Genomic DNA, 22,697 nt, shown 5'->3' with positions numbered 1-22,697 from the left:
CCCCCACACACTCCAGCAGATTTCCCTCGCTACCCGCTCTGTTTTCCACTTAAACACCTACGCCACATACTCCCACAACCAGGCCAACTTTAACTTCACCCACCTAGACACCCTCGTTTAAGCCCCTCTCTCCCCTTCCCGCATCCTTCCCACACCCAACCCCATGGCTCGTCAACAGTATCGTCTCCTCTACCTCACCATTCGCTCCCTCCCTGCAAACAAATACCTCTTCATGCATACCCTCTCCCAGCACCAGGTTGACTCCTTCATCCTTAATGAAACCTTCCTCCAACCCCACCATGTGGTCCGCATCTTCCCTTATCTCCTTCACCGCACTGACAATCCCCTTCCCCTAGCTCGAGGCAGGGTCGCTATCGGCCACCTCCGGCATCTCCCTGTCTGGCCACAACCCCTCCTCAATAACCCAACCGAACACCTTCTCCTCAGCCTCTTTTTTCCCTCCCTCACCGTCACCTGTGCCACTATCTATATTCGCCCCACAGCTCCTCTCCCCTTTGACTTCATTTCCCATGTTGACCATACCTTCTCCACCTATGTGATCGCCGCTGACCTCAACATCCACAGCCATGACCCTGCCACCCTTCGGCGGTGGCATCAGTTCCTTGCCACCCTCCATGGTGACCTTGCTCCTCTCCCACAGCACACTCCTCCTGTAAGTAACTCCACCCCCGATGTTATCCTCGCGTCCCCCAACCTCCTTGGTCACATTGCCGTTGATGTCCTCGATCCCGTCGGTAGTGACCATCTCCCTGTCCTTCTCACCATCTCCTCTCCCCGTCCTGCCACTGCAGCCACCCGCCCAACTGCCCCTCCAAAGTCTGTCCATGACTACCACCGTGCCAATTGGGATGCCTACTGGGAATCCATTGCTTTACAGGTCGAAAGCCAACCCCTCACTTTCCACCACCCTGATGACATCACCCATGGCTCTTCCCTCCTTCAGAAGACCATCACTGATGCTGTGGAGGCTCATGTCCCTACCAAACTCATCCACGCTCACCGCCCTACACTTCCTCCACAGGCCGTCCTTCTTCTGCGTGAATCCCGCAGGCTCTACCGCTCCTTCCTCCACACTCGTGGCCGGGATACTCTCACCCGCCACCGGCAATTACAGTGACATATCCGGAACCTCCTTACAGCAAAGAAACGCCGGGACTGGCGTCAGACATGCACACGCCGCAACTCAACCCTCCCTGTCAACTCCTCCAAGTACTGGTCAGCCTTCCACCGCCTTACTGGTAGCCATCCCACCCCGCATTACCCCATCCTCCATGACGATCGACCCTTTCCTGACAACCTCAGTAATGCTAACCATTTTGCTTCCCACCTATCTGAGGTCTTCTCCATTCCTGACGATCCCCATTTTGATTACTCCCTCTTCCCCCCGCTTGCCCCTAGCTTCCAGTACTTGGATCGACTACCCCCCTCCGACATCAACACTCCCATCACCATGCAAGACATCACACTCGTCCTCCGCTCCAAACGCAACACCGCCCCTGGTCATGATGGCGTCACCTACCGTCACCTCAAGGAATCCCCTCCATCCTTCCTGTCTGTCCTTGCTGCCCTGTACAATGTCCTCCTCTACACTGGATTTTACCCTGACCTGTGGAAGACTTCCCGTGTCCTGCTGTTCCCTAAGCCGAACAAACCCCCCACTGCCAGCTCTTCCTATCGTCCCATCTGCCTCACCTCCGTGTTCAGTAAGGTCTTTGAGGCCATCCTCTCTCGCCGTATCCACCGCCACCTTAACCAGCACCGCCTCCTTCCTCTTACCCAATGTGGCTTCCGGCCTTACTTCTCTGCTGACGACCAGCTCCTTAACCTTACCCATCTTCTTTCCCTCCAACTAAACTCCCGTCACTCTGCTATCTTTGTTTCCCTTGATCTCCAGAACGCCTATGACCGTGTCTGGCATCCCAGGCTCCTTTTCAATCTCCAGACCTATGCTCTCCCCATCAACTTCGTCCGTCTCGTTGCTTCCTTCCTCTCCCATCGTCCCTCCTATGTGACTATCCACAATTCCAACTCCCGTACTTTCTACCCCTCGGCCGGCGTGCCCCAAGGTTCTGTCTGTTCCCCTCTCCTCTATCTCCTGTACACTGTTGATATGCCCAAACCTCCCCCTCCTGTTCATCTTCTCCAGTTCGCTGATGACACCGCCTTCCTAGCCCTTTATCCTACCCTTCAACGGTCCCAACGTACCCTCCAAACCCACCTTGACCAATTCACCACTTGGTACAACCAGTGGTTCCTCCGTGTTAATCCCTCCAAGACCCAGGCGATCATCATAGGCCGCACCACCCGCTTCTTCCGCCTCCATGATTTCTACCTCACCATTTACGGCCGTCCTATCCACCTCACTCCTACCCTCAAATGCCTTGGCTTCACCCTCGACCGCCACCTCACCTGGACTCCCCATCTCCTTACCATCCAAAACAAAGCTCACAAGCGCCTCCGCCCCCTGAAACTCCTGTCCGGCCGGACATGGGGTCTGCATCCTTCCACCATCCTCCACACCTACAAATCCATGATCCACCCCATCCTTTGTTATGCCAGCATCGCTTGGATTTCCACCCCTTCCCGGTTCCATAACGCCCTCCAAATCCTCGAACGCCATGCACTCCGCCTCGCCTTCCGCGTCTGCCTTCCGTCCCCCACGCGCATCCTCTATGACCTCATCCCCTTCCCCACCTTCTCCTTTTCTTTGAACACATCCGCACACTATATATTGTCCGCCGACTTGATCCCCCTCACCCCCTGGTGTCTCCCTTCCTCTCCACTCCCAACCATTTGCCACTCCTTTACCGTTGTGTCCCTCCCTCTCTCCATCTCCACACCCTCCATCTCCTTTCCCAACACAACTTCCACCGTCTACCACTCCCGGATGATGAGCTTCGCCCTGACATCTACCCTTCCTACCAACTCTAACCCCCTCTTCCTGCCTCCTCCTCCGGGCTCCCTCTCCTCCCCCTCCCTCCTTCTGAGCGGATTTCCCCTCCTACTCCCCCTCCATCTCTTGTGCCTTCTTTCAGTGCCTCTGCGCTCCCTCCTGCCCTGTCTTCCCTTTTCCTCTCCCGCCCCATGTGTCTCTTGCCTCTTCGTGCACCCACGGTTGCCCCTCCTCTCTTCATCCCACCGCTTCCCCAGCTGCCCCGTGCTCTCCCCTCCTTTTCCATCCTCTCTGACCTTTCCCTCGGCAGGTCCCACCCGGTAGTTTTATTCTTCGTCGTGTGTGCTCCAAGTGGGTTTTAAGTGTGTTGTTTCGGAGTGTTTTTAATACTGTGGCCAACTTTTAACCTGTGCATGCACATCCAGTGTCTTCATTTTTGCCTCCATTTTCTCCCCTTACTCTGTTTTATGTTCCCCTTTTATTACCTCCTTATGTATGTATTATTTTATTCTTGTTTTAGTTGTCATGTCACTCGGCTGAAGAGCGGCGGATTGTGCTGCTGACAGCCCTCCCCTGCCCATATGGGGCCGGGGAATGACATGACAATAAAGAAAAAAAAAGTTCTTCTTGTAGTAAGTTATGAAACAAAGCAAAGTAGGTGTTGGGTAGAGAATCGCTTTTTCCATTGGGTGCCCTTTGGGCTCATGCCTTTTGGCCTTGTAAATTTCCAACTCCTGCAGCAAGTCGAGAGCGCGACCCTTCTGTGCCCTGTGTAGAATACGCAAACATCTCTCAATGTCTCCTACAGTGTGGCCTGTTTCTGCTAAAAACATTCCCAATGCAGTGTTGTTAAGTGACAGGGAGCATTTGCAGCCACGTAACAAAACTGCATTGCGAATACAAGAATATACCGTGATATGAAATGCTGTATTGTTTTGAAAGATAGACTGCCCATTAGGTGTATATATTTTTTGTTATATTGTAGATCTGAAGATGGTTATTACTGACTGAAACCGGTCATCGTCAAAGGAATTTATATTGTGACCAAAGGCTGAAAGAAAGAAAACATTTGACAGTATTTGATCACTGTTTATATTCGCGACTATGATGCAGCTGGTGACGCCATACAACCTTTTACGTGGAGGATAAGAAAAGCAAATGATTTTTAAAACTTTGAACATAGCTGCTAAGGTTCAGTGACCGTGTCAGAATTATATTGGAACAAATAAGCCCTCGGTCACAAATATTAAGTCAAAATTGACCTGGTTTCGACGCCACTATGAGCGTCGTCTTCAGAATTAGACTAACTGTTCTAAGACATATTAGGTATATAGTACATTAATAAAATTAAAGTTTGTACTGACTGGAAAAAACGCAGTACTTACAAGTCACATATTAAAATAGATCTGAGTCGGAAAGGCGACGTCATGAACAGTTGCGAGATGGCGAGCCGCTAAGGGCTGCTCGTACTGTGGACAAGGGTTGCAACGAGATTGAGGTGCCCCCTTTAGAAAGTGTGGGCAAGTAAACATAGTGTTGCTACGAGCGCCATCTAGTAGCCGCAGAAACAACTAGGCTACTGTACATTCAAAATTAGACACATGAAATTGTGATGCAGCTGATTCAGGCATAACGTAAGCATTAATAATAACAGGATGAAGTTACATATTTATCTGCTTTAAATAGAACCATGAACCTTGCCGTTGGTGGGGAGGCTTGCGTGCCTCAGCGATACAGATGGCCGTATCGTAGGTGCAACCACAACGGAGGGGTATCTGTTGAGAGGCCATACAAACGTGTGGTTCCTGAAGAGGGGCAGCAGCCTTTTCGGTAGTTCCAGGGGCAACAGTCTGGATAATTCACTGATCTGGCCTTGTAACACTAACCAAAATGGCCGTGCTGTGCTGGTACTGCGAACGTCTGAAAGCAAGGGGAAACTACAGCCGTAATTTTTCCCGAGGGCATGCAGCTTTGCTGTATGGTTAAATGATGATGGCGTCCTCTTGGTTAAAATATTCCGGAGGTAAAATAGTCCCCCAGTCGGATCTCCGGGCGGGAACTACTCAAGAGGACGCCGTTATCAGGATAAAGAAAACTGGCGTTCTACGGATCGGAGCGTGGAGTGTCAGCTCCCTTAATCGGGCAGGTAGGTTAGAAAATCTAAAAAGGGAAATCGATAGGATAAAGTTAGATATAGTGGGAATTAGTGAAGTTCGGTAGCAGGAGGAACAAGACTTCTGGTCAGATGACTACAGGGTTATAAATACAAAGTCAAATAGGGGTAATGCAGGAGTCGGTTTAATAATGAATAGAAAAATAGGAGTGCGGGTAAGCTACTACAAACAGCATAGTGAACGCATTATTGTGGCCAAGATAGACACGAAGCCCACACCTAGCCAACTAGCTCTGCATATGATGAAGATATTGAAGAAACGTATGATGAAAACTGAAGAAACTGCAAAAAGTTGGGGATTTAAGGAGATAGGACATGGATAAACTGACTAAACCAGAGGTTGTAGAGAGTTTCAGGGAGAGCATAAGGGAACAATTGACAGGAATGAGCGAAAGAAATACAGTAGAAGAAGAATGGGTAACTTTGAGAGATGAAGTAGTGAAGGCAGCAGAGGATCTAGTAGGTAAAAAGACGAGGGCTAGTAGAAATCCTTGGGTAACAGAAGAAGTATTGAATTTAATCGATGAAAGGAGAAAATATAAAAATCAGTAAATGAAGCAGGCAAAAAGGAATACGAACGTCTAAAAATGAGATCGACAGGAAGTGCAAAATGGCTAAGCAGGCATGGCTAGAGGACAAATGTAAGGATGTAGAGGCTTATCTCACTAGGGGTAAGATAGATACCGCCTGCAGGAAAATTAAAGAGACCTTTGGAGAGAAGAGAACCACTTGTATGAGTATCAAGAGCTCAGGTGGAAACCTAGTTCTAAGCAAAGAAGGGAAAGCAGAAAGGTGGAAGGAGTGTATAGAGGGTCTATACAAGGGCGATGTACTTCAAGACAATATTACGCAAATTTAAGAGTATGTAGATTAAGATGAAATGGGAGATACGATACTGCGTGAAGACTTTGACAGAGCACTGAAAGACCTGAGTCGAAACAAGGCCCCGGGAGTAGACAACATTCCACTAGAACTACTGACAGCCTTGGGAGAGCCAGTCCTGTCAAAACCCTGCCATCTGGTGAGTAAGATGTATGAGACAGGTGAAATACCCTCAGACTTCAAGAAGAATATAATAATTCCAATCCCAAAGAAAGCAGGTGCTGACAGACGTAGAAATTACCGAACTATCAGTTTAATAAGTCACGGATACAAAATACTAACGCGAATTCTTTACAGGCGAATGGAAAAACTGGTAGAATCCGATCTCGGGGAAGATCAGTTTGGATTCCGTAGAAATGTTGGAACACGTGAGGCAATACTGACTCTACGACTTATCTTAGAAGCTAGATTAAGGAAAGGCAAACCTACATTTCTAGCACTTGTAGACTTAGAGAAAGCTTTTGACGGTGTTGACTGGGATACTCTCTTTCAAATGCTGAAGGTGGCAGGGGAAAATACAGCTAGCGGAAGGCTATTTCCAATTTGCACAGAAACCAGATGGCAGTTATAAGAGTCCGATGTTATTCAATCCGTATATTGAGCAAGCAGTGAAGGAAACAAAAGAAAGATTTGGAGTAGGTATTAAAATCCATGGAGAAGATATAAAAGCTTTAAGGCTCACCGATGACATTGTAATTCTGTCAGAGACAGCAAAGGATTTGGAAGAGCAGTTGAACGGAATGGATAGTGTCTTGAAAGGAGGATATAAGATGAACATCAACAAAAGTAAAACGAGGATAATGGAATGTAGTCGAATTAACTCGGGTGACGCTGAGGGAATTAGATTAGGAAATGAGACACTTAAAGTAGTGAAGGAGTTTTGCTATTTGGGGAGCAAAGTAACTGATCATGGTCGAAGTAGAGAGGATATGAAATCTAGACTGGCAATGGCAAGGAAAGCGTTTCTGAAGAAGAGAAATTTGTTAACATCGAATATAGATTTAAGTGTCAGGAAGTAATTTCTGAAAGTATTAGTATGGAGCGTAGCTATGTATGGAAGTGAAACATGGACGATAGCTAGTTTGGACAAGAAGAGAATAGAAGCTTTCGAAATGTGGTACTACAGAAGAATGCTGAAGATTAGATGGGTAGATCACATAACTAATGAGGAGGTATTAAATAGAGTTGGAGAGAGAAAGGGACAGGTTGGTAGGGCATATTCTGAGGCATCAAGGGATCACCAATTTAGTATTGCAGGGCAGCGAGGACGGTAAAAATCGTAGAGGGAGACCAAGAGATGAATACACTAAACAGATTCAGAAGGACGTAGGTTGCAGTAGGTACTGTGAGATGAAGAAGCTTGCACAGGATAGAGTAGAATGGAGAGCTGCATCAAACCAGTCTCAGGACTGAAGACCACACCAACAACATTTTGTAACGTAAAAAACGTTAGTTATGACATACAAGAAAACAGCAAAGATGTGACAGGACAACAACGTTTCGGTAAACTGCATGAGGAAATCTGAATCAATGATCAAGCAACGGCTTTATACAGCAAAAAAAGTTTTTACTTCGCAGCTGCAGCTGTTCGTTGAGAATGAGGCCATCACGACGAGTGAGATGTTTGAAAATCTCCAATTCCTCTAAGACATCTAACCTACGCCCCTTCTTTTCGGTATGCAGAATATTGTTATCGCCTATGGCTTTAGGCACGTGTCCAGTAATTAAGAGATGATCGGCAAAGGATGAATTTAGGGGACTGTGGCCGTTCTTTCTCAAAAGACGTTCTTTATATCTGATGGTGAAAGCACGTCCAGTTTGACGCCAGAACTTTCTGTAGGGGAGCGAATGGATTTCAAATTATGAATGAAGCTTCTCTTTAGATTATTAGTAGTAGAAAAGGCAACATTGCAGTTGTATTTGTTGCGAAGCATGCGCTGGATCTGATAGGATATGGGTCCTATGAAAGGAATAGAAAATGTTTTTTTTTTATTAATTTCAGTGCATGAGGTGTTGAGTGTGGTAGTTCTTGCAGTTTTCTTTTTTAGGATATCGTCCACTATGTTAGGCGTATATTCGTTACTCACTGCTATGTTTTTAAGGAAATTAATCTCCTCATTAAACTTTTCTGTTGAAAGTGGTATGGAGGTGGCTCAGTGGACGGCAGAGTGAAAAAAGGCCATTTTTTTGAGACTGTGGATGAAAAGAGGAAGCAGGCACGATTTGGTCAGTATACGTTTCTTTTCGAAAAATATTGAAAGTGATGTTATTGTCTTCTATTGTAAGCGTCAAGTCTAAATAATGTAATTGGCGGTTTTCGTTTTCGAGTTCAATAGTGAAAGAAATTTTTTCACTGAGATCGTTAAAAAGTTTAAATATATAATCAATTCTATCGGCAGGTCCGTTATAGATAACTAGAATATCATCAACGTATCTTGTGTAAGAAAGGATATGCAGTGAAGCGGCTGAGACACGGTTAAACAGCTTTTTTTCCAAGGAATTGATAAAGATGTCGGTAAGGATGTCGGCTAAAGGGTTGCCCATAGCGAGCCCATCAGACTGCTGCTACAGTTGTCCGTTGAATTCAGAGTAGTTGTACTTGACAACGACATTAATGAGATTCATAAGGTCGATAATCTGTTCATCTGATAGATTTTTTTATTTTTTAAATTAACGTAAGTTTTCTTCCACAATGATGAGCGTCTCATTTACCGGGACATTGGTATAAAAATTTTTAATATCTAAGGAAAAAAGCTTGGTGTCTGAACTGCATACTAAGTTTTTAATATTTTGGACCAAAACGAGGCTGTTAGGAACGGAATAATTATTTTCGAAAACGAAGGATTTTTTAAAGTTTCGTGTAGAAATCGGGCCAAATCGTGATATGCGCTATTCATGCTATTGGAGATTGGACGTATTGGATGATAAGGTTTATGAATTTTGAACTGGGAACGAATTTTAGGGGGCTGAGGGTTCATATTGATGAGTAGTTTCTTTTGGAAAGGTTTTATAAGAAACTTTGCATTGTTAATGGCTGACCTTACTTCTTTCTGTAATTTAGGAGTCGGATCATCATGCAGCCCCGATATGTTGTTTTCACTGAAGAGATTTTCAATTTTAGAAACATACTCAGAAATATAAGCAATGACTAGACAACAGCCTTTATCGGATTCAGTTATTAAAGCATTTGCTGTTTTAAGTTTATTATTAATGGAAGTTACTAAAATTCTGTCGTGATGTGTGGCATTAGACAAAGTAGCTGTATTTTTCTCTAGCATGCGGGTTACATCATACGCAATTCTGGCTTGAGAAGCATCATCTATCTTATTATAATCGAGACCGATTTTTAAATCAACAAGCATATTTTACCTTACGTTTCTGTCTGACAGGTTAGGCCTGACATTGTATAGTAGCGTCGAAACCAGGGCAATTTTGACTTAATATTTGTGACCGAGAGCTTATTTGTTCCAATATAGCAAATGATTTTATTTGCTCTTGTATAGCCAACATTTCGGTTTCATAGTATATTAGTAACATGATGCTGCAGTACTCGATGTAATGCGTGCTATGAATTGTACATTCAGTGTTTCACCCTGATTTCTAGTTGTTGATCTCTTTCGCGATCCCAAAATGTTTTGTTCTTTGTTTTGGCTTGCTTGCAGTATCAGATTCGTGCTCACGTAAGAAACGATTTATTGAGTGTGAGCATAAAACAGTGGTATGCCAAGTATTGGAATTTACACCTGTATTGCTCCATCTATAAAAGAAAATAAAAAAGTGGAATTACTTGTAAGTATCGGGTCACTGAGTTCTACACGAGAATTACGACCGACACTTCACTCTGTGGACATAAAGAACGATCGTAAATATTCCTTGACCCCAAGAAACATAAAGAAAGTTTTACGTTCTGTGGGACTAACAAAAAAACTCTTTGTATATGTTCCTACATGAAGTTTTTGGAGTCTTGTTTCACACAAATTTCAATGGACAAAGTTCCACGTTTGGCGTTCACGCATGCGAAGATACTACGCGCTGCACGTAACCAAACATTGAAAAGATATTTGAAAGTGCACAGTGCCGGGCCGGTGTACTCACCACTGATGAACTAGAAGGGCCGTGGAAGTGAGTGATGGATCTCGGAGTACTCGGCGGCTGCGCCTGTTCACGCCCCGCACCTCAGCGCGGCGCCCGCGACCTCTCGTCGCCTGGCAACACTCGAGGCCGCACCAGTCACTCGCAGCTGCACAACGCTGCAGCAACTCCACTCCTAGATGACGTCATTTTATTGCTATGTACAAAATGTTTCTCGAGAAATGAATTTTCGCAGGAAAAATCGACGTTAAGCAAACAGAGAAATACTATCGCTCTATTAGACCATTTGTATGTAGGAAGGACATAATTTTGAACACTCTATGTAAAAATCTTTTTATGTGTGTAAATAGTGAAAAGTTAATAAAAACTGAGACTCCATATATACAATAAGCATGACAGTGACCCATGAACACGTCTCTAAGTGTAAAATTTTGAGTCAGGGCACTAAACGCATGGAACGTATGGTGACGTCGCCTGCTCCGTTGTGTTTTTCTTCTACTTGTCCCTTTTCTTCCGTGCGCTGATACCAGACAGGGAGGGACAGAGAACTGAAAACTGTAAATCAGCCAAGAACATTAGAATAAGTATTGAGTTCTCATCAAATACTGAAATATAAAATTAATCCTGTTTTCATTTGTGTACTTACCAACAAAGCAATTATCCTGAGTGTTTCTTTTCAAGAAATTACTATATTTGTAAAGCGTCCTTAAGAATTAAGTCATCAAATACTTTGTTTCCTATTTGTTATCTTACACTCTTTGCTCGTTTACTGAAAGGTAACATGCAAATAATGTGCTGAGGGATAACTTCCAACCCCTACTGCTGTTGTGCTTCTAGAGTATTCTGTTGACACGATAACTACACGCATTCAAATAGGCGATAAAACATTTCGTTATATTTTTGCCCTAATTTTTATTCTTATAATCGAATGTGTAACGATGTGTAAAAGCACAAAATTGTGCTTTAATGATCAGGAAGCCGTGATTTTTAACACAGGGTGAGTCAAAAAGGACTTCACAACTTTGGACTGATATAGAACTTTATTGAGACAACTAAGAGAATGAATAGATGTGTCATTTCGTAGCAAACCACCTCAAGTTCGATTCACATAGCGCATCCATGCCTCATTTTGCAGCAAGGGGCGCATGCGTAATGCACAGTTCAAATGGCTACTTTCACTGGTGCAGAGCATTCTTGCTGTGTGTTTTGGTTTCATGAAACGGACTTGAAAACTTTTTAATCCCACAAATCGATGAACACAAGCGAATCGGATGGTTTACTATTAGCAAGACGGCGCCTCATCTCATTTCCTTACAGAAGTTAGACGATTTTCTGGTCGTGGATTTGCCGTGAAGGTCATACCACATGGCAACCTCGCTCCTCAAACTAGATACCACTGGAATATTTTCGCTGAGGTCTCACAAGAAACCACGCGCATGTCCCTCCCCTACTCAAAAATTTACTCGACATAAAAGACAAATCTACGCTGCCGTTGCAGACGTTATGCCCCATTTGCTGCAAAGAGTGTGCGAAGAAACTGATTATCGGTAGAACCTTTGCCGCGTCACACATTTATCTTGGAGTTTGTTTGCTACAAAAAGCAACATCTACCGATTCTGTAAGTCATCTCAATAAATTTCGACATCATTCCAAAGTTGTGAAGTCCTTTTTAACTCACCCTGTATATGTTCAAAGACTGAATTCAGCATGTCGAAACTTCCAGGAGTTGTAAACGTAGCAAATGCAAAGCCACTGATAATAAATGAAAAAGCGTTGCTGTTTTATCTTCTACTTGTACTAACACCTTTTGTTTTGTGGAGCTTGGGCTGAAGGGATTTAAGTGTCGCAATTGTAACTATTTGTTCAGTAATGACTGTTTAAATCAGTCTGTTGCGTCAGTTCCATTATTAATTCAAGCTACTACCATGTAATTTATCATTTATGGTGTTCTCTCTTCATGTTGTAGGAAAAAGTAGGCAAGTGTGGCGGCCGATTGTTCGGACTTTTCGATTAAGTTCCCAAACACACCTGAGATCTTTATTCCGATCATTTCTGTGCTGTATGCAATGTTTTGCAAGTAAAATTGCACCGGTCTGATAGGTTTCCAATTCTTAATAATGACTTCTGCCAACATACTGAATGGCATAATATCACACATACCTGGGAACAAAAATAAAAATTGTGAAGTTCAATAAGATAAATTGTTGTATGAAAGCAGGGAACTTCCCTCTTGAGCCGTGTGCGCCTCACGTTGATGCCATTCATAGCTTGGCATCTTGAAATAGCGATAGTAGCGTCTCGTCTATTAGTGTGTTCACTGGCGCCACTACGTTTGCTCGCCTTGTTTGTCCGTGAGTGGCAGCAGCAGCGCTTATTGATAGTGCTTACTGTGGTACCACCTTTGAAGCGGCTTCTAGTATTTCCGGGTCGTCGTGTGTCCAGGGAGTGGAGTTGGGGCGGAGCAGCGGTGAGGACCGGACAGCCAGTACTCACTCGACAGCTGGCGACACACACGTGCTCTGTCCGACGGAAGAATGTGGTCGCAAGAGTGCACGACCACGTCAAGGACCGGATTCAGCCAGTTTTAGTTGAATGGACTGTGATGTTCGAGTAGTGCAACTTTGACCTGTGTGTGTGTGTCCGCCTGTCGAAGTGCCCTCATCGCAATAAGTTGTCAGTCCACGATTGATGCTGGGACCTTTCCGTGCCTGACTTGAATGGGGACGACCGGTGCTTGGTCGTTCGGTCGGTCGACGCAATGGACGACGTGCATTTGGTTTTCCGACGCTTCTGGCTTCTCTGTTTTTGTGCCGACTTATAATTCGTCCATGTTGCTTCACAGTGACTGGTTTTAGTTTTGTTTGAGACATTGTGGAATTGTCTTCGCGGATCCGTGTGTAACCTGTGTGGTTTTTAATGTCCAGTTATTTAAATGCTGCTTGCGTCCTGGTGTCGGTAGTTCGACTTCGGACGGAGCAGCGAGGAGGTCCGCAGCGCGAGGGCAGGCCGGGACCGCTGGCGGCGCGCAGCCACTGTCGGACCGAGGGGCTGCAGCCGGCGACCGAACCCAGGACGTTTGAAGTTGAGTTAACCTTATCCAGTACTGAAACCTCCACTGTTTGAGATCTCGCTGTTGTTGCTGTTGTTTCGCGTGTTGCTACTCCCAGGATCGGTGAGACAAACCACAACAACTGGAGTCTGTCAGGTTGGCGGAAACTATTAGCCGCCTTCTACTCCTTGATGTTAGTTTGGATTTAGTTTCATTCTTATAAGTGAAGTGCAACCAGCGGTATTTTCTGCCTTGTGGCCCGGTTACCTGCCCTGGAGGTTAGTGTACTTTTCCTGCAGTGTACCTTTCCTCGTCGTGTTGATGCTGTCTGACATGACGTGTAGTTCGACAGCCTCTTGAATTATACTATGCATATGTTTTTGAGAGGTGTACTTTGGTTCTAGTGTTTCCTTCTACCTTGGGCCCTTTTCTGAAGACGTGGTGCTGTCTGTCTCTTCGCCCTTGCCTAAAAATATTGCATCGTTGTGCCAGTGATCGGACGTTAGGTGGATTGGTTAGTCAGTCGGTCGCCACTTAAGCTACCTGTAGTGTGAGTTGCCATCCTGTTATGTGAGTACAGCTCTTGGCTGCCTGTCTCACAGCTTACAAATCTGTAGTTACCTTCGTCATGTCTATCCAGGGAGCACTATCTGTGCATCACTCCGTCGTATTTGGACAAGTTGTCATAACTCTTTAAAATTTACCCTGATGCTTTAACATGTTATTGCTTTCTCCACTTCTAATTCCGGTCTTCAGCCGTTAACTGTTTCTAACACTGCTTGTGGCCTTCAGCCGACAAATAATTTTCAATCCTGTTTTAATGAGGCCGTCAGCCGTCACTATAGCTTCTTACAGTTATTAAGATTTTTAAAAGGGTTGTGGTATTTTTAACTTGTAATTGTTCACCTTATTGGTAATTCTGGCATTCAGCCGTTGTGTATTATTGAAATTGATTCTGGCCTTCAATCGACGAATAATTTTGAATCTTCTTAATCAGGCCTTCGGCCGTTGATTGTGTGTAACACTGCTTGTGGCCTTCAGCCGACAATAGCTTGCAATTCTCCTAATAAGGCTCTCAGCCGCCAGTGCAGTAAAATCTTTAAAAATGATTGTTGAGAGTTTTGTTTTTTTAAAAATAAAATGTATGTGTTTTCTGTGCAACCAACTGTAACTGATTAGGCCCCGTCCACAACTTCCCTGATTTTCCTCACTCCCACACCTCACCTGTGACTCATAACATTGTGGACATTTTAACAAAATTATCCATCCTCAATGAAACCTACCTCCACGTCGCCGTTTTTCCATTGCTCTAAACTTCCTCATTTGTAAACTGTTAAATTATTGTCGTCCGTTTGAGTAACACCTCATCTGGCTCTCATTGATAGATTGAGGAGAAACGCTACAACCTTATTCTTAAAAAAATATAGTGACATTGTAAAATAAAGCAAACCATATCGAATAGGCATAACTCATTAAAGAGCTGCAACGTGAAATGTCTGGCATTTGAGAGTGATCTCGCAATCGTTACGAACCAGAGAATGAATCAAAGACTTCAAAGAACCCACACAAGTTTGCACGAAATACTGGCTTCCAAATTTTATACTAAATAGCGCCGTCCGTTTATAGACTGTATAGAACATATTAACATAGTAACACTCCATAGGAAAATTGGAGACGTCTTTCAGTTAAAATACTTAGCCATTATTCAGCTTGCAGGAAAAGGCTACCGGAAAGGAATCAATAAACTTCTATTGAACCCAAACAATAAAACCGTATCTATGAGCGCAAAATTCGTGCGGAGCAGTACAATCACAAATCCGGAAGTACTACAGCTAGTAAAACAACAACAATCTGTCGGAAAACAAAAATTAAAGAAACAGAGCAAGAAGACGGAGAGTCTAACCATGACTTGTGGATGAAAGGAGCAATATCAGAACTATAAAAACACACAAATAATTGCCATGTGCAGGAAAAGTGTAATCAAAGTTTTCGAATACATTCGAACGATAAGTGGAAAGACAGTAGTAAGAAAAAGTTTGAAGCAACCCCTTCAGGCAGGGAAAGATCTAAGTGGATAAAGGAAGTTAAAGCTGACAAGAAAGGTCGAGAAAAAATTCACGAATATCAGTAACAAACAGGAATTTGAAAGAAAAAGGCAGGATGTACGTGGAGAGAAGAGTGGGAGAAACAACACAGGGAACACCTGAAGGAGAGAGGAAAAGTCAGACAGAAATCTCTTTAACAGGAAACGATCGTAAATGATTATGTAATTATAGTTTACACACAAGGTCAGAAAATATAGTCACTTGCCTTGTACTGAAGAACCACGATTTTAAAATATAATAATTGGCGTATGTTTACGTGTTATACACAGTGTATAAAAACACTATCTGCACAGAGTTTTAGAGTATTTATAGGAGATAAAAAGGAACCAATTTTTATGTGATGAAAATGTCACAGATGCAGCGTCTCCACGACAGTGGACCACGGAGGTTTCAGTGCCAGTGATGTTCAGAGATGATGTTCAAACTACTCTGTGATGAATACAGTTTCAGAGATGTTGCTGAAAATGACGGCCGTGTACATAAATGCATCACTGATATCGGCGTGGTAAAGATTGTCTAACACGCTCAAAACAACCCTGTGTTTCACCTATGAAGTCTACAACTTCTTCCAAACTGGCAATCGTCTCATCTGGAGTCCGTATTGATGACTCGCTGACCAAATGCTTTGTCTCAACCCCCTCCCCCCCCCCCCCCCCCTGCTGCACACGCACATAAAGATATCATAGGAGGTGAACAATAACAACAGAACAATATTCGCACACGGGAGTCTGAATAATGTCTCTGAAGATCACTACCGTCATAGCTTTCATGAACTCCAGCGGGGAAACTGTGCGCCTGTGACATTTTTGCCACATAAAATATTTTTTTTTTTTCATCTTCACAAAACACTTAAAAGTATTCGGTATGTAGCTTTTTAACACCCTCTGTACGTTTTGCTGTGACTGTATCAATAGCTAGAAGGGTAGCAAGACAGCCTATCATAAACTGAAAACTGGCGAATAACTAATTTATGAGCTCATCGCGCTGCACTTGGGAATGGTGACGAGCAACCGCTGACAGCGGTCAGCCCGCGTCACGTTCGCTGGCCGCACAGCCGCCTGTACTGCGGCGGCGGTGCCCGTCGCAAGGCAGCGCGCGTGCGTTCCAGCCGCAGGCAAACCGCCGAACCGTCATCTGCGGGATGCGTGCCTCACAGGGGCAGAGTGTGCCGACGTCAGCTGTCCCCAAGCCGCCGGCGCACTGACCGTGCACTCGGACGTCAACGTGCTGCTGGACGCTCAGAAGCGGTGCGGCTCGTGCATACGGTGCACGTGTCTCAACCTGGTATACGTGACCGCAGCGCGCTCCAGCGACACTTGTTGCCCGTATCTGGCGCACAAACCACACAGTTTGATTGCGAAAAGGATTTGACTTCTATTAAAACTCACATTTCTTCTCTTGTCCGTGTGGTGGTCACATTGTTTTCCTGTAGTATGTTGTTATTGTTGTTCTGGTCTCTAGTCAGAAGACTGGTTTGATGCAGTTCTCCAAGCTACACTATCCTGTGCAACCCTTTTCATCTCCGAATAACTTGGTCTCCCTCTACGATCCCCCCCTCTCTACGATGCCCCCCCCCCCCCCCCCCCGCGCCACACACTTCCCCCAGTACTTAACTGGTGATCCTTTGATATCTCAGAAGGTGCCCTATCAAACTGTCCCTTGATCTAGTCAGATTGTGCTACAAATTTCTTTTCTCCCCAGTTCTCTTCAGTACTGCCTCATTAGTTATGTGATGTGCCCATCTAATCTTAAGCATTCTCCTGTAGCACCACATTTCAAAAGCTTCTATTTTCTTCTTACCTAAACTGTTTATTGTCCACTTTTCACTTCCATTCATGTCTACACTCCATACAAATACTTTCAGGATAGACTTCCTAATACTTAAATACATTCGATGTTCACAAATTTCTCTTCTTCAGTAAAGCTTTTCATCCCACTGCAAGCCTACACTTTATAGCCTCTCTACTCTGACCATCATTAATTATTTTTCTGCCTAAATAGCAAAACTATTAATCTGATTTTCTCAGCATCATTCGATTTAATTCCACTGCATTCCATTATACTTGCTTTGCTTTTGTTGGTGTTCATTTTATACCAAGACATTGTCCATTCCGTTCAACTGATCTTCCAAATCGTTCGCAGTCCCTGACAGATTCACAGAACCATCGGAAAAGCTCAAATTTTTATTTCTTCTCCTTGAACTTTAATTCCTTCCACAAATTTTTGTTTGGTTCCCTTTACTGCTTGCTCAGTGTAGAGATTGAATAATATCGGAGATAAGCTACAAGCCTGTATCGCTCCCTTCTCAATCACTGCTTCCTTTTGATGCCCCTCGAGTCTTATAACACCCGCCTGGTTTCTGAAAAATAGCCTTTCGCTCCCTGTATTTTAAACCTGCTACCTTCAGAATTTTAAAGAGAGTATTCCACTCAACATTGTCATATGCGTTCTCTAAGTGTGCAGGTGCTATAAACGTAGGTTTTCCTTTACATAACCTGTCTCCTAAGATAAGCCTTAGCGCCAGTGCAGCTTCTCGCGTGTCCACATTTCTCCGGAGTCCAAACTGTTATTCCTCGAGGTCAGCTTCTTAACAGTTTTTCAATTCTTCTGTAAGGCATTTGTGTTTGTGTATTGCAACTATGACTTACTAAACTGATAGTTCTGTAGCAAACGTGAATAAAAACTTCAGTACCCGTGAACATATTTACGGATAGCAGCTTACAGAAACTCCGTTAGAAGTAGTGTGATATAGATTTACTTCAATCTTCCACATATGATAAAATTATTTCATAATTCCCACACTTTAGGAAAACCCTAAGGTCATTCCCATTTGATCGTTGTTACTATTCAGTACCTGACTGTTTAGAATGTTTGACGTATAAGACTATAGAAGAAAGCGCGAAATACCTTACCGCAACTAATGCAAGCCCTCTTTTAAGTAAAGCCAATCGAACACACACACTCCTGAGATACAGCGATCTTATATTTACATAACATCGAAGATTCCAGAACATATTTTTATTAAATTAATGACAAAGTCTCAGAACCTATTAGATAATGCGAAGGTGTACAAAAAAAGAAAAAGGAATTATTCAGACATGACCTTGCAACATACTATACAGTAATTTAAAACTCTGTGTTTCTATTCTTTACGTTACGCTCCCCTTCCGTAACATGCGACATTTGTCGTTTGTTTACTGTCTTCCAAACGCGTTTATCTCAGATACGTTACGAACTGACATTTAATTATGACAAGGCTAACCGAGATAAATGTGTTTCTGATTGATCTTCACTGTGCGTTTGCCTCGAAAGGTCATACTTCTATAACAACCTAGATACAATGTGAAAATTATCTAATCACCAGTATGTCGTTTCCAGTCATTTTATCACAGCAACTTGCGCCTGTAAACGACGGCTTTTCATGAGGTCAGTTTGCTGGTGCTTTAAACGGCATACATACATATGACGTAATTTGTAACATAAAGCCGACCAAATGTGGACTTCAATTGAATGCCAATAATGCAGTTCCAGTCTCTGTACTGAAAAGAGATGGTGTGCATGTGACGTAGGCGTCGTTGTTCCATCTCCTTCAAATGCACGTTCATAATATCTATCACGCTTGATATTGCTCTAGACTTTCGCAAAGACTCCCTAGCGCACTTCTTCCAATCTATGACTTCAGAAACTCGCCACGCTCAACGCTGACACTCGAATGCACGGTCCATGTACCGGCGGCTTCATGTACAGCAAGCGCTTTTTCTGTCTTTTTTCCTGACTCGTTTGACCACGAATATTTCTCCTGTGCCAACCTCTTCATTTCAAAGTAGCACTTGGAACCTACGTCTTCAATTATTTGCTAGATGTACTCCAATGTCTGTATTCCTTTTCAGTTTTTGCCCTCTACAGCTCCCTCTAGTACGATAGAATACATTCACTGTTGTCTTAACAGATATCCTATCATCCGGTCCCTTCTCCTTGCCCTATGTTTTCCACATATTCCTTTCCTCTCCGATTCCGCGCAGAACCTCCTCGTTTTTTATCTTATCAGTCCACCTAATTTTCAAATACTTCGATTCTCTTCTGTTCCGGTTTTCCCACAGTCCATGTTTCATTACCATACAGTGCTGTGCTCCAAACGTACATTCTCAGTAATTTCTCCCCAAAGCAAGGCCTACATTTCATGCTAGTAGACTTCTCTTGGCCAGGAATGCCCTTCTTTCCAGCGCTAGTCTGCTTCTGAAGTCCTCCGTGTTCCGTCCGTCATTGGTTATTTTGCTTAACTTCATGTACTTCGTGAGCATGTGTTTCTCACAGTTCTTACTTCTACTACTTCTCACTACTGACGTCTTTCTTCGATTTACTCTCAATTCATATTCTCGTTACTGTTCATTCCATTCAGCAGATCATGTAAATCTTCTCCAATTTCACTCAGGATAGCAATGTCATCAGCGAATCATATCACTGATATCTTTTCACAGTGAATTTTAATTCCACGCCTGAAACTTTCTTTTATTTCCATCATTGCATATTCAATGTACATATTGAACATTAGGGACGAAAGACTCCAACCCTATCTTACACCGTTTTCAATCCGAGCACTTGGTCGTCCAGCCTTATTATTCCATCTCGGTCTTCTACAAATTGTATATTACCCGTCTCTCCCTAGAGCTTTACCCTGATTTTCTCAGAATTTGAACATTTTGCACCATTTTATTTGCCGAACGCCTTTTAGAGGTCGATAAATCTTATGAACGAGCATTGATTGTTCTTTAGTCTTTGTGACGTCTCCGGGCAAGACATTTGTAAAATCTGTGTAATATATGCAGAGAGGAGGAGGAGCAGATTAGTGTTTAACGTCCCGTCGACAACGAGGTCATTAGAGACGGAGCGCAAGCTCGGGTGCGGGAAGGATGGGGAAGGAAATCGGCCGTGCCCTTTCAATGGAACCATCCCGGCATTTGGCTGAAGCGATTTAGGGAAATCACGGAAAACCTAAATCAGGATGGCCGGAGACAGGATTGAACCGTCGTCCCCCCGAATGCAAAGAACTTTTGTCTGTGTTCTTATATTTCATTTCTGTATAACAGTTATCGATTATGTGGTTTTTTTTATAAAAGAAATAATCATTTAGCATTTTTATGTTTGTATAATATTATGTATGTCAATTTTGCAAATAAAGTCTGTGGAAGGCGCGTGTGGAAACTGACGCAGACAATGATACTTAAAAATATAAGAAAGATGTATATTATCATATTAAATTGCTTATATATAGCGGGGTCTTGGACGTCACTGTCTCTGTCTTCTCGCAGCCGTGAATGTTGTAAGAGGCTGTGACGCTCTCTCCAACGCTTAGTTAGCTTTCATTTGTTTTTTGATCGAGAAAGACGCCATTGGGCACTGATGTACAAAAAGGCGTGTTCTCTGAATATTGTGTTAACTCTGAATACAGAAGTTGTTAAAAATAGTTGTAATAATTTGTTGCTCGCTTGACCAGTATTTCAACCCATATTTTTAGCGCTTTTCAGCGAATTTAGAATTTTTTGTGACGCAGTGCTGCGCCACGATCGCGGGAGCCGCTGCCGCGCCAAATTCAAACTATAAGTGAATGAAAGCAGTTTTCCCGCAACTAAGCGGACAGGTAATTGGACATTAAAATTATTTATTTCAGCTTCCCAGAGACCACAGAGAAGAACTGCATATTTTATTATGTCCTTTGCAGATGGATATGGGCAACTGCTTGTCCAATATTAGTGAAGTAAATTATTCACGCAATTCAGAGATTTAAAATGTTACTTGTGTGAGATGAAAGACTGCTGTGTTGAAATCTGGTCTGGCTAATAATATTAAAGTCATTTTCATTTTTAATTTCGTGTTAGCCGTGGCGATCAATAGTGTTCAAATATTAAAAAATCCACTGCAGCTTTTATGTCTGGCAAGCATTGCATACTGTAACTTCTGCAAGAGTAATAAGACTAATTTTCAGTGCATTTCAGAGACTAAAGTAGAGAAAGACATGTTTAATTTCGTGATCAGTTACAGTAATGATACAGTGTTTCATTTCTAAAAGCCAGATCAGGGTTATGAGAACATAGTTTTGCAAATTAACTATCATACATTCACAGCAGGAAATCTTTTAGTGTTGCGCGTATCCCCCCTAATAGGTCAGAGTGCACAGAGTTAAATTTTCAACTACAGAAACCAGTAGTGAGAACTTCAATTTATCTTTTGTGTTTGCAACGATAATGAACATTTGGTTTACTTAAAGTTCTATGCAATATAAACTGTATTATAGCCGAAGGTCATAAAAGTTCAGTCCACGATTTTATTACTATCAATCGAATGAATAACATTCTTTTACATTCAGTCACACTGTATATAAAATCAAAGTGCGCGGGGATACGTTTACAACTTGGCGCCCAAATGCGTGGGACACGTATGAGCAGTAGCCACGAAAATGTAGTAACAATTCTGGGTTTTTTCTTTCAGAATATGTTGTATATGTGTGTTTATTGCTAAATGTACATACGTATTTTGTAATAGTGTCATGTATTAATACATGTAAAATTCTTTCATGAAAACCACACCACTGCGAGCAAACCGAACGAGTAGAACCTGATTCTACAGAGAAATTGTAACAACAACATAGTCCTGAGGCAGCCGCTAGTCTGTTTTGAGGTCCTCCTTGTTCCGTCCGTCATTGGTTATTTTGCTGCCTAGGTAGCAGAATTCCTTAACTTCATGTACTTCGTGACCATGTGTTTCTCATTGTTCGTATTTCTATTACTTCTCACTACCTCCGCCTTTCTTCAATTTTCTCTCAATTCCTATTCTGTACTCGTCAGACTGTTCATTCCATTCAGCAGATCATGTAATTCTTCTCCAATTTCTTTCAGGACAGCAATGTCATCAATGAATGATATCATTGATAACCTTTCACAGTGACATTTAATTCCACGTCTGAAACTTTCTTTTATTTCCACTACTGCATATTCAATGTACATATTGAACATTAGGGACGAAAGATTCCATCCCTCTCTACAACGTTTTCAATACAAGCATTTGGTCGTCGCCGGCCGCCGTGGCCGAGTGGTTCTAGGTGCCTCAGTCTGGAACCGCGCGACTTCTATGGTCACAGGTTCGAGTCCTTCCCTGGGCATGGATGTGTGTGATGTCCTTAGGTTAGTTAGGTTTAAGTACTTCTAAGTTCTAGAGGACTGATGACCTCAAATGTTAAGTACCATAGTGCTCAGAGCCATTTGAACCATTTTTTGAACTTGGTCGTCCACGCTTATTATTCCATCTCGGCTCCTCTACAAATTGTATATTACCCATCTCTTTCTATAGCTTTTCCCTTCTTTTTTTCAGAATTTCGAACATTTTGCACCATTTTAATCGTGAAACGCCTTTTCCAGGTCGATAAATCTTATGAACAAGTTTTGATTGTTCTTCAGTCTGCTTTCCATTAGCAATCGCAGCATCAGA

Source organism: Schistocerca serialis, chromosome 8 (assembly GCF_023864345.2).
Source record: "Schistocerca serialis cubense isolate TAMUIC-IGC-003099 chromosome 8, iqSchSeri2.2, whole genome shotgun sequence".
Classification (NCBI taxonomy): Eukaryota; Metazoa; Arthropoda; class Insecta; order Orthoptera; family Acrididae; genus Schistocerca; species Schistocerca serialis.
This window is presented reverse-complemented; position numbering follows the sequence as displayed.